Raw genomic sequence first — 12,777 nt, 5'->3', positions numbered from 1 at the left:
ATACTTATCAAGGACCCGCTGCAGTTGGTTCTTGAATAAGCTGCAAATTTCAACCGTGCCCATCCCCTGCAGTTTCCTTCTCCATCCTATGCATCTTAAATCTTGCCTAATCGTGTCATAATTGCCTTTCTCCCAGCTATAGGTTTTGCCCTGCGGTATATACCTATTCCTTTCTATCACTGAAGTAAACATAAATGAATTGTGGTCACTATCACCAAAGTGCTCACCTAGCTCCAAATCTAATACGTGGCTGGGTTCATTATCCAGTACCAAATCCAATGTGGCCTCACCCCTTGTTGGCCTGTTTACATACTGTGTCAGGAAACCCTCCTGCACACAATAGACAAAAGTTGATCTATCTAAAGTACTTGAACTATACAATTCCCAGTCAATATTTGGGAAGTCCCCCATAACAACTACTCTGTCCCTCTCGCTCTTATCGAGGATCCTATCCTATCCTCTACATCTCTGGAACCATTTGGAGGCTAAAAGAAAACTCCCAACAGAGTGTCTTTTCCTTTCCTGTTTCTAACCTTAGCCCATACTACCTCAGAAAATGAGTCGTCAAACGTCCTTTCTGCCACTGTAATAAATTCTTAAGTGTCTATTGATAAATTCACCATTTCAGAAAAATTAGTTTCATTTTTCTGAAATTTCCTTCAATCCCTCAGAAAGAAATGCGGCTCAATTCAGTCTCACTTCAAAAAGTCTAGAATAAGATTGTAAATCCTAAGATTCAGCACTAACCCTGAAATGAGAGTAAAATTTCAAGTTTCTTTTTGACATTGCAAAGAGACATTGACATTGACATTTTCAGATATTTAAAGTGCAGAAGTTTTAAATGCTTTGACCACTTGAAAGCCCCCTTTGATGGATGGTTTATGGACAGCCCTTCTAATAGTTGCTTTTGAAAATACTGTTGATGGTTCCAATCAGATTGACCAATCCTATTAGGTTGTGTACTTTTTAAGCATACACTCATGTCTACTTTTAACAATCCCAAAGGGCACCTGGTGTATGCGAAGGTCCATATTCAAAAGTGTAACCTATCTCTACAAAGGACTCCACAAAATTTTGTTCTGCTCTTACCAGTTTGTATCTGTACTCATCATGTTATCCACATTCAGATTGGTTGATTTATTGTTGTCACATGTACTGTGTTACGGTGAAAACTACCATGCCAAGTGTATTAAGGTAGGAGAATAGAGTGCAGAATACAGTGTTATAGCTGCAGAGAAGTTGCAAAGACATACAGCAGCATTAACATTTGAGAGCTCCATAACAACAGGGAAGAAGCTATCCTTGAATCTATTCATGCATGTATTCAAACTTTTATATCTTATGCCGGACGGAAGAAGGTGGAAGAGAGTATGACTGTGAGGGGTCTTTGATTATGTTGGCTGCTTTCCTGAGGCAGCAGAAAGTATAAATGGATAGCTGATGAAAATAGTTGATGCAAATAAGAGGTGACTGGATTCAACTGTCTTTCTATAAGGCCAGCAGCCTCTGTGAATATCAAAGGGGCAATTTGGAACCCACTCTCATTCTTCCCACATTGTATCCACAAAATTGATGATGGTAAAAAGGTGGAACTTCTGATCTGGGTGACCAGAGACACTTTAGATAGATGCTCTCTTGTCATTGCAAAGATGTAGGTGTAAAACTGTTTTCATACTCCAAGTATGGATCAAGTTGGCATGGTGGCTCAGTGGGTAGCACTGCTGCCTCAGAGCACCAGGGATCTGGGTTCAATCCTATCATTGGGCAAACATCTGTGTGGAGTTTGTACATTCTCCCCGTATCTATTTGTGGTCCGGTTTCCTCCCATAATCCAAAGGTGTGCAGGTCAGGTGAATTGGCCATGCTATAAATTGCCCAGAGTGTTAGGTGCATTAGTCAGGAGGAAATGTAGGGGAATGGGTCTGGGTTGGTTACCCTACAGACGGTCAGTGTGGACTTGTTGGGCCAAATGGCCTGTTTTCATACTGTAGAGAATCTAATTAATCCAAGACTCTCACTCATACAGACGTCAGGAAAGGAATTTGGGCCTTAGTTTCTATGCAATCAAGAGATTTTGCTGTCAGTAAGGATAGAAGAGAGCAGAAAATGTGAATGATCATTTCCATGATTGTACATTTGTCATTTAGCTAGTTTTTCTTTGATACATTTAGAGATGCTATCGCACACAACTGAGCGACTTTCCCACTACCAAATCACCATGACATTTTTCTTTTTTTTGTTTTAAGATTACTAACTACTACCACAAAAACATCTTGCAGCCAATTGGACATTTGCAAGCCAAGTAAAGGGGAGGTGGTAGGGTGAGGGAGAAGGGACTAAATCAAAGCAGAGTTGAGTGGGAAATAAACACTGTATCCCTCTGCGAGACCCACCTTTCTCTAAAGGCATGAAGTGCAATGATAGACACTGCATGCTCCATCTCACAGAACACCCTTGCATGGCAGCTGCAAGCACTTCTTGTACAGAATTAGGAATAGTTAAATAATTTGAGGTTTCTATGAATTGGATTCAGATGCCCTAACATACTTCAGTTAGATAATTACAGTGACAGAGGTTTGCAGCATGGACACAGGCCCTTCAGCCCAGCTTGACCATGTTGTACTGAAAGAAACTTTCATTCCATATCCAGGATTTAAATCTAGGAATCAAAATCAAAAGGTGAAAGAAATGCCAGCTCCAACACGCTCAAAGCCAATGATATTGGATAGAGATGACTGTCAATATACTTGAAAGAAAAGGCGACAGGTAAGGCTTCCCCACTTCAGACAGTGTGATGAGTAACTGCAGCTGTTTAATTATCATTGTTAAAGGAATACACGAATGTTAATGAAGACATTTTCATTCCCGTATATCTCCAAACCTATTTTATGGCATTCAACTCTCAGGATTTGCATAAACAATTTTGTTGATGTCTTGAAGAACAGCAAAGACAAATTCTGAAAACCAGAAAAAGACTTGCTGCTCAAAAAGGGGTAACTAGTAACATGTAGTGGGTTGTCAGCAAAGCTGGGGTTAGAAGTAACAGAAAAGAAAGTATCAAAAGCTGTTAGCTGATTCCAGTGGAAGATAAATAGCAACAACACTCAAATATTTCAGTCTGACAAAAAGTCACAAAGCTGTAATGATGACTCAGTTTCTCTCACCACATACATTGTCTGACCTACTCAACATTTCCAGCATTTTTTGGTGCTATTTCAGCATCTGCAATAACTTGGTCAAATACCTGTCATGAATTACAAATTTCGAATCACCTGTGTAGACCCTGCTCATTAAAAATATTTTTAAATCGACCTCTTCAAACACGTTACTGCATACCTCTGCTGCTCCTGCACCACAAAACATGTTCCTCGCTTGATATCCTTTTAAACTGATCCCCCAACTAACCTACATTTTTTACATTGAGAATCTTGCTTCCTCTTTATGAAAAAATCTGGCAGAATCTGTGGTACAACAGGATTTATCTTCTAAGTAATTAGATAACACAGTTGGTGGATTATTGGAGCGTGATTGATGACATTGAGATGTGCCTAATGACTCTTGCCAGCTTTATGTAGCACAGAGACCTGGATTTGTTAATATGAAACAAATGCATTGTTTTGTTGAAAGTACAAATACAAAATGGATGAAAATGCAACAAAAAGAAAATCAATCGTCCTGTTGCTGCTGCAACTATCATATCAAATAGTGAGTGTTTGCTGGTAATTGGAGAGTGAATGAGAAGACAAAGCAATTACATGGCTATCAAACACATCATACAATCCAGAATGCTTCACAAATTCTGTTTGGTAATTCATACTTTATAAAAAATAGCCTAATAGATCACAATTGTAATTACAATAAAGTGTGACATGTACTGTTTCACTTAAATGATTTTGTGTTCATTAAGGTGTGAGTCTTTAGCACTCCACAATAAGACAGCACTGAAGCTTTTCAGGAAATCAGGACTCAACATCAAGGGTTTCTTAATATAGCACATTGTGATGGAGAATAAAAAAACTCCCAATGCTGTTTCATTGAGCATTCCCAGCTGGGTCCACTTGAGTGTGAAGGTTACTCCACACTGTCTTTAATGCATCCTTGCCCCACACTCAAAACACTAAATTTTCACAGGGTACACATTTGTCTGATTTGTTAAAAAATGAACTGATATCTACACGATTGGTTGTCAAAGGAGAAGAAGACACCAGCTACTAAAGGGACAGTGCACATTTACAGAATAGTCTATCAACAGAAAGATAAACATTAGAATCAGAAAGATAATTAAATTTTATAAAGTTAAAAATCACACAACACCAGGTTATAGTCCAACAGGTTTATTTGGAAATAAACCCGTTGGACTGTAGCCTGGTGTTATGTGAATTTTAACTTTGTCCAACCCCCCCCCCCCCCCCCCCCAACCCCCCATTCCATCCAACACCAGCATCTCCACATCGTAGATTTTATAGTCACATGTACTCAAATACATGAGTACAGTGAAAAGTGTACAATGTCATCATTCCTGACGTCATTTTACGTACAAAGGTTTATTGGTACAAAATCTTAGGTACACTGTAGAAAAATAAGGAAACATAATTAAAAGTTCAACATTGAAGTCTCTTTGTAAAACATAGAAAAATAAAGAAATAGAAGTTCAATATTGCAGTCCTTCTTAAGTGCTTAGCAGTGTTGGTCTTGAACTCCCACAAGGGTTCACTGTCCTCAGAGCTAGATTCGATCTCCCTGCATTTGGTGCAGCTGCAGATGCTGGGAGACATCAGGCTACCTGCTCTCGCCACTGCCATCGATACCAGGAGACCTATATCGCCACTGAGTCGGCTTGCTATCCTCTGTGTTGGGCTCATTCCCATGCTATCCCCCACACTCTCTCACCGTCTCCTGTGATGGCTTGATCTCACCACAGATGGTAAGTAGATTTAAGTATGAAAGAAAAAGCTGTGAAGGAAGAAAAAAATGTAAAAGTGGGTACAGCAACTACTCATAGTACAAGGCCAGTCCACATTTGCCCAGTAATTGTCAGCGAGACAGTACAGTACATACGGCCCCAACTGACTGTTGCACACCATGCTCAATATTACCCTAGAGAGGGTAAATACATTATCATCAAAACATGGTATATTCGACTAAATCCAATGTTTAATCCCTCACATGCCCTTGCGCATTTCTATTTAAGACTTAGTCAATTTCACTGCCTCTAGCTCCAAGTTATTTCTTTAAGGAGCCTGAAAACAACCAAAATCCTTCACTTCCCCAGGTCTCCCATTTCCTAGGGTTTTCAGGCTTTTAAAGCACTAAGCTTGACAGAGGCTAATCAGTGAATTATCAACTCTAATAAAAGGTCATCGATCTGAAACATTAGCTGTTTTTATCTCTCCACAGCTGCTGCTTGACCTGCTGAGCATTTATAATATTTTCTACTTTTTGTTCGGATGTCATGTATCCACAGTACTTTTCTTATGCTCTTGTTGTTCTTAAGCATGTGGTGCCCTACACAATGTCACCAAAGTGCCTTGATGAGAAATCTACAGGAGTAATCACATCTCCCTATTAGACCATCAGATCCCATACTACTCATTAATCAATACTTTCTGACTTATTTCATCTTCTCTTGTACAGGCACTCTTCAACCTGACTGGTATACTGCATTACGAGATTTAGTCCTTCATGGAGATTGACAATCGATGTTTAAACAGAATTTAGTACATAATGAGTGACACCAGGAAATAGGCAGCTTTCATTAGACCACCACAGAGGACACCAGACTGACAGCTGACATTATCCCTTTAATCGATAAACATCAGTCTTCCTTCCTTACAATGGAATGAAGCAATGCATGAATACGTTTTTCTCTCTCTGCAGATGGGATGCCACAATTGTTTATATAATTTATATGCATGAAAAATCTACAACTGTCTGACTGTCCTCCAGAAACCTCCTGATAGAATCATAGAAATTTACAATACAGAAGGTGGCCATTTGACCCATCCTGTTTATACTGGCTCCTGAAAGAGTGTGTTACGTATGCCAACCTTTTGGAATCTGGTATGGAAAATAGTGGTGCCTGATAAGGAGGGTTTTATAGACAATGAATGACTTTAAAATGCAATATATGGGGCAAACATTGAATCCATTTCCACTTTGTAAGATCCCAAAGCAGGTCGTCTGATTTTGATAGCATTATTTGAGGGCAAAAACAAGGAATAAAAGGGTTCCTTGTTTTTCCACAGGTAATACCACACGACCTCAGAACTTGCAGTATGAATTCTCATGACAGGGATGAAGTCTGGCTAAACAGAGTTGAGGTACAGTTCTAATTGAATGGTGGAGCACACCCAAGTCACTGGTCTACGCCTGTTGCTATATTTCTTTGAGGTTAATATCTAGAAATGCAACATTGGGTCAATGTGATTGTAGAAACATGTGAGAGCATTAATAACTGAACTAAATTGAAACAGAAACATGAAATGTGTTGGTAAAGAAATTATCCAGTGCAGGAAGAATGGGATGTGAGAGAAGGGTGTAAAAGTGCCAGAATAAACTGACAGGAAACATCAGAATGGGAATAGGTGGTTCAATATAGATTCATATTTCAATAAAACCATGTCTTTCAACTGAATTGACTGTGTTTGTTTCCAGATGCCTTAATATCTGAAGTTTTGAAATGTTTAATTCACAATGGTTTTGGAGAGAAAGCTTCAGATTCCATGAGCCTTTGTGCAGAAATGGTTCCTGATTTCAGCACTGATTAACCTTGTTCAATTTTAATGGTAATACCCCATTGAATTGGACTCCCCCATCAGAGAAGATAGTTCCTATCTATCCTAACAAATAACTTAATTCTTTTTAGTACTGCAACCAGATAATCCCATAGTCTTCTTATACTCAAGGGAAGCCTAATCTTTGCAACCTATCTTCAGAATTTAACTTCCTCAATGCTAACAATCTGTGGAATGTAGTTTGCACATTAATCAAGACCAATGCATCCTGGTTCAGGCCCAGAAATGAATGCCATTTTGAGCATGGTTTCGAACCAGGGCTTTAAACACTGGAGTAAAGCTGGGTCCAGCTAGTGTCCAACCACATTGAGATTAAGGCTAACATTCCGTGTACAAGTGACAGGATGATCTGGCAAAAAAAAAATTGGGGCAAATCCGACTAGCAGTGAGTATAGTGTCAATGAGTTAAGTTAAACATTTCATCTGCCCACAACATTCCTTTACCTCTAATCCCTTCCCAACTGAAATCCTGCCAGGGTTTCTCTAGCTCCATTACTATTCTGTGAATCTTGTCATGACCTTGATCGATCCTCTATTTCTAAATGTCTGGCTTTTGAGAAGCTAAGTATTGTCAGATATAGTGTGGGCCCTTTTCTAAGTCAATCATTAGCTGGCAAGGTTTCAGGTTTGTTGTACAATGCACTATTGACTGAGTTGTGTTTAAATCACTAGGGTTAATCTTGAAGTTGACCATGTTTTGGCTCAGGATACATTTGATGATAAACTCTGTTCAGTTACACTGCCCTTTAGCTATTTCAGCTGAGGCTGTAACCTATATTTTGTTACAGTAGATTTGAATGGGGAAGAAAAAAAACAGTGCTAGTCCAGCCCATATAATTTGAAGCAGTTGACCCCTCCCATCACATAGTCACACTTAGAGAATGAAACAATTTATCACAACAGCAGGACAATGGTCGAGGGCATCCTCAGGGCTCTGAATGTGTATTTATTAACACTTCATTACCTACAACATGTCAAGGCTTTCATCCAGTCGAAAATTCAAGAGATTTTATTTATCAAAGCAAAATCAGTAATGTCAGCAAGATAAAATACTTCCGCAAAAATATTCCTGCGGCCTAGTGAGAGTAAATTCACCAGAAATTATACTGAGTCATACAGCCAAACATTAATTAATTGATCTCATGATATTCATTGTTTCCGGCTAGAGAAGTAGCAACAATTCCTGTCCCTAATTATTATCCATGCTTCTGAACAAGGGAGGGTATAAATATTGTTCCTGTGTTCAAGTTTTATGCAGTGGCTTGATTTTGAACAATGTCCAGTTTACATGTCAAGTGACAACAGGTCTGGAGTTACTTGTGATTCCATCCACAGTCATATCCTCCACTGGAACTTGCTGTTTTGGCTTAGGCACAAGAAATGACGATACAGATGGGCCTAAGAGAGGTCTGTAATATGTGGTGTTGACTAAGACACTTACGAACATCACTAAAATGGGGCTAAAGCCCAATAGGGCTCCTGAAACTGATTGAATGCACACTAGGATATTAAAGGAAGTAGCAACAGAGATAGTGTATATACAGGTAGTAATTGTCCAAGAATCCTTAGACTTGGGGAGGTAAGGTGGCTGAGTGGTTAGCACTGTTGCTTCACAGCTCCAGGAACTCAGGTTCAACTCCACCCTCATGCAACTGTTTGTGTGGAATTTGCAAATTTTCCTTGTGTCTGCATGGGTTTCATTTGGATGTTCCAGTTTCATCCCAGAGTTGCATGATGTGTATGCTAGGTGCATTATCCATGTTAAATTGCCCATAGTGTACAGAAATGTGTGGGCTAGTTGGATTAGTATGGCAAATGTGGGGATAGGGGTGGGTCCGGGTGGGATGCTCTTCAGTGTGAAATTGATGGGCCGAATGATTCTATGATTCTATGATTCTGAGAAAGTCCCAGACTATTGAAAAGTGCTAATGTGACATCCTTACTTGAAAAAGGGAGGAGGCAAAAACAAATGACTACAGGGCAGTTAGCTTAAAGTCTACAATTGGGAAAATGTTAGAGTCTATTATAAAGGATGCAATAACAGAGCATTTATAAATACATAATATTATCAGGCAAATTTGCAAAGGGGAAACCATGCATGACAAATTTACAAAAATTCTTTCACGAGATAACAAGCAGTGTAGCTAAAGGGAAAGCAGTAAGTCGAATATATTTGGATTTTCAGGAGGCATTTGATAAGGTGCCACACCCCCTTATGCTACTTAATAAGATAAGAGCCCATGACGTTTGAAGTAGCATATCAGCAAATCTCGAGGATTGGCTAAATAGTAGAAGACAGAGAGTCAGGACAAGGGAACATTTTCAGGATGACAAACTGTAACTAGTGGAGTAACATAGGGACCACTGCTAGGGCAATTATTTATACGACATGTACATTAATTACTTGAATGTGAAAGTACTATAGCTGACGTAGATGATGCAAAAGTAGATGTGAAGGTGAATGGTGAGGGTGACACAAAGAGCCTGCAGATGGATAGAAAAGTTAAACACCCAGGTTTCCTCCAGGTGCTCAGTTTCCTCCCACAGTCCAATGATGGACTGGTTAGTTGGATTGGCCATGCTAAATTTCCCATAGTGTTCTGGGATGTGTAGATTAGATGCATTAGTCAGAGGAAATGTAGAGTAATAGGGTAGGGGAATGGGACTGGATAGTCTTCGAAGTTCAGTGTGGACTGGTTGGGCCTATTGGCCTGTTTTCACACTGTATGGTGTCTATGGTTCTTTGATACAAATGAGCAAAGACTTAGCAGATGAGATGTAGAATGAGAAAATGTGAGATTATGCACTTTTGTCAGGAAAAACAGAGAGGGTGAATATTATTTCAATGGAGAAAGGCTGCAGAAGGCTACAGGCAGAGTGATTTGGGGGTCCTCATGCTTGAATCACAAAAAGCTAGCCTCAAAGTGCCATGGATAATAGGGAAGGCAAATGGAATGTCAGTCTTTATTTCAAAGATAATGGAATATCGAATTAAGGAGAATCTGTTAAACCCACATAACGTATCAGTGGGCCTGTATCTATAGGAAGGGTTTGGAGGGAAGTGAGTTGAGTGCTCGAAGGTGGGACTAGATTGGATTGGGCTACCTAGTCGGCATGGACGGGTTGGAATGAAGGGTCAGTTTTCATGCTGTACACCTCTATGACTCTATGACTCTAATACTAAGAATAGTTTTGGGATTCTTATCTAAGGAAAATATATTAGCAATAGAAGAAGTTCACAGAATATTCACTCAGCTGAGAACGCTGAGAACATATTAAGTAAGTTAAGCCGATACTCATTGGATTTTAAATGAATGACAGGCAGCCCTTTTGGAAAATATAGGATTCTTGACAGTGTAGGTGAGGAGACGATGTTTCGCCTGTGACAGTCAAGAACCAAATCTCCACGACATTGATGACGGCATTGGCGCCACCTCGTGCTCCCGCGAGGAGGTTGAGCAATTCATCAACTTCATCAACACATTCCACCCTGACCTTAAATTTACCTGGACCATCTCTGACACCTCCCTCCCCTTCCTGGACCTCTCCATCTCCATTAATGACGACCGACTTGACACCGACATTTTTTACAAACCCACCGACTCCCACAGCTACCTGGATTACACCTCTTCCCACCCTACCTCCTGCAAAAATGTCATCCCGTATTCCCAATTCCTCCGCCTCCACCGTATCTGCTCCCAGGAGGACTAATTCCACCACAGAACACACCAGATGGCCTCCTTCTTTAGAGACCACAATTTCCCTTCCCATGTAGTTAAAGATGCCCTCCAACGCATCTCATCCACATCCCGCACCTCCGGCCTCAGACCCCACCCCTCCAACCGTAACAATGACAGAACCCCCCTGGTGCTCACCTTCCACTCTATCAACCTCCCCATAAACCAAATCATCCGCTGACATTTCCGCTACCTCCAAAAAGACCCCCACCACCAGGGATATATTTCCCTCCCCACCCCTTTCCGCCTTCCGCAAAGACCATTCCCTCCGTGACAACCTGGTCAGGTCCACGCTCCCCTACAACCCACTGTCCCGTCCTGGCACCTTCCCCTGCCACCGCAGGAATTGCAAAACCTGCGCCCACACCTCCTCCCTCACCTCTATCCAAGGCCCTAAAGGAGCTTTCCACATCCATCAAAGTTTTACCTGCACATTCACCAATATCATTTATTGTATCCTTTGCTCCCGATGCGGTCTCCTCTACATTGGGGAGACTGGACGCCTCCTAGCAGAGCGCTTTAGGGAACATCTCGGGGACATCCGCACCAATGAACCACACCGCCCTGTGTCCCAACATTTCAACTCCCCCTCCCACTCAGCCGAGAACATGCAGGTCCTGGGCCTCCTTCACCGCCGTTCCCTCACTACCCGACGCCTGGAGGAAGAATGCCTCATATTCCGCCTCGGAACACTTCAACCCCAGGGCATCAACGTGGACTTCACCAGTTTCCTCATTTCCCCTCCCCCCACCTCACCCCAGCTCCAAACTTCCAGCTCAGCACCTTCCCCATGACCTGTCCTACCTGCCTATCTTCCTTTCCACCTATCCACTCCACCCTCCTCTCTGACCTATCATCTTTATCCCCACCCCCATCCACCCATTGTACTCTTTGCTACCTTCCCCTACCCTCCTCCCTGACCTATCACCTTCATCTCCACCCCCACTCACCTATTGTACTCTATGCTACTTTCTCCCCACCCCCACCCTCCTCTCATTTATCTCTCCACCCTTCAGGCACTCTGCCTGATGAAAGGCTTTTGTCTGAAACGTTGATTTACCTGCTGCTTGGATGCTGTCTGAACTGCTGTGCTTTTCCAGCACCATTCTAATCCAGGACATAATCTTAGAATAAGGGCTTGCACATTTAAGAGAGAGACCAGGAAGGATTCCTTCTGTCAGAGAGTAGTGAATCTGCTTGTACCCCTATGACTTATAGTCTGTTTTGTTTTAACTCTTCTCTCTGTGGTTACATAAAGAACTGATGCAAATGCAGAACGAGATAAAACAAAGTTTCAGTCCTGCCTAAACTACGACACTCACTGTCAGCAAAGTTATAAACACAATTTTGTTATCTCTACACCAGCAAAGAATTTCTCTTAATTAATTTAAAGGTGTGGGTGTGGCTAGCCAGGCGAGCATTCCCTGCACCTCTCTAATTGCCCAGGGGGAGCAGTTAAGAGTCAACCACATCACTGTGAGTCTGGAATCATATATAGGCCAGACCAGGTGAGGATGGCAGTTTCTTTCCCGAAAGTATATCAGAGAACCAGATGGATTTTCCCAACAGATAGCAGTGAAACAGAAATAATTGAGTCGGGGAGGGCAGAAAACAGAGAAATAACAGAGAAAGAATCAAATCATGTCACGTACCTTTCTCTTACAGAAGCAATTGGGTTGATCATGACTTTTAGTTAGCCATCAGTGAAGATCTGAAGCCTTGAACCATCATTGCCCTGAACAATATAACTCATCTCAATGCAACTCCAGGCTTGCGACCAGCTAAGTGCAATGTTAGAGGAGGTTTGTAATCATGGAAAGTGATTAGTTAATGGCAGAAACTCAGTTTTTTTTGTGAATCATTGAGGAACAAACTAATTGAAAATGTATTTTGACTGCACAACTTCACTTGAGGAACTAATTAATTTTTGTCTCCTAAAATGGCCTATGTGAAACCCTGATTGGCATTTTAAACAAACGTGTCTGCTGTTTCTGATGACCTGGACATCAGGGCCCTTTCAAAATGGTTACAATAAGATGGCAAATGTTGCATCAGAGTGTTAACTGTAATATTACCCAATTGCCCTAGCTGTAACAAGCTAAGATCACCTCCACCATCCAGTTAACCATCACTCTACATGACTGGGGTTATAATCAGGCTTTCACCTCTCTTGGAAATTCTTCCTCTTCACCTCTATCATTCACAGAATAACTGGTGATAGATTTTTAAATCCCACAATACAATAG

Source organism: Chiloscyllium plagiosum, unplaced genomic scaffold (assembly GCF_037043375.1).
Source record: "Chiloscyllium plagiosum isolate Xiang-an unplaced genomic scaffold, Cpla_swu_hap1 HiC_scaffold_28, whole genome shotgun sequence".
Classification (NCBI taxonomy): Eukaryota; Metazoa; Chordata; class Chondrichthyes; order Orectolobiformes; family Hemiscylliidae; genus Chiloscyllium; species Chiloscyllium plagiosum.
The sequence above is the reverse complement of the archived record's forward strand: the minus strand, read 5'-3'. Positions refer to the sequence as shown.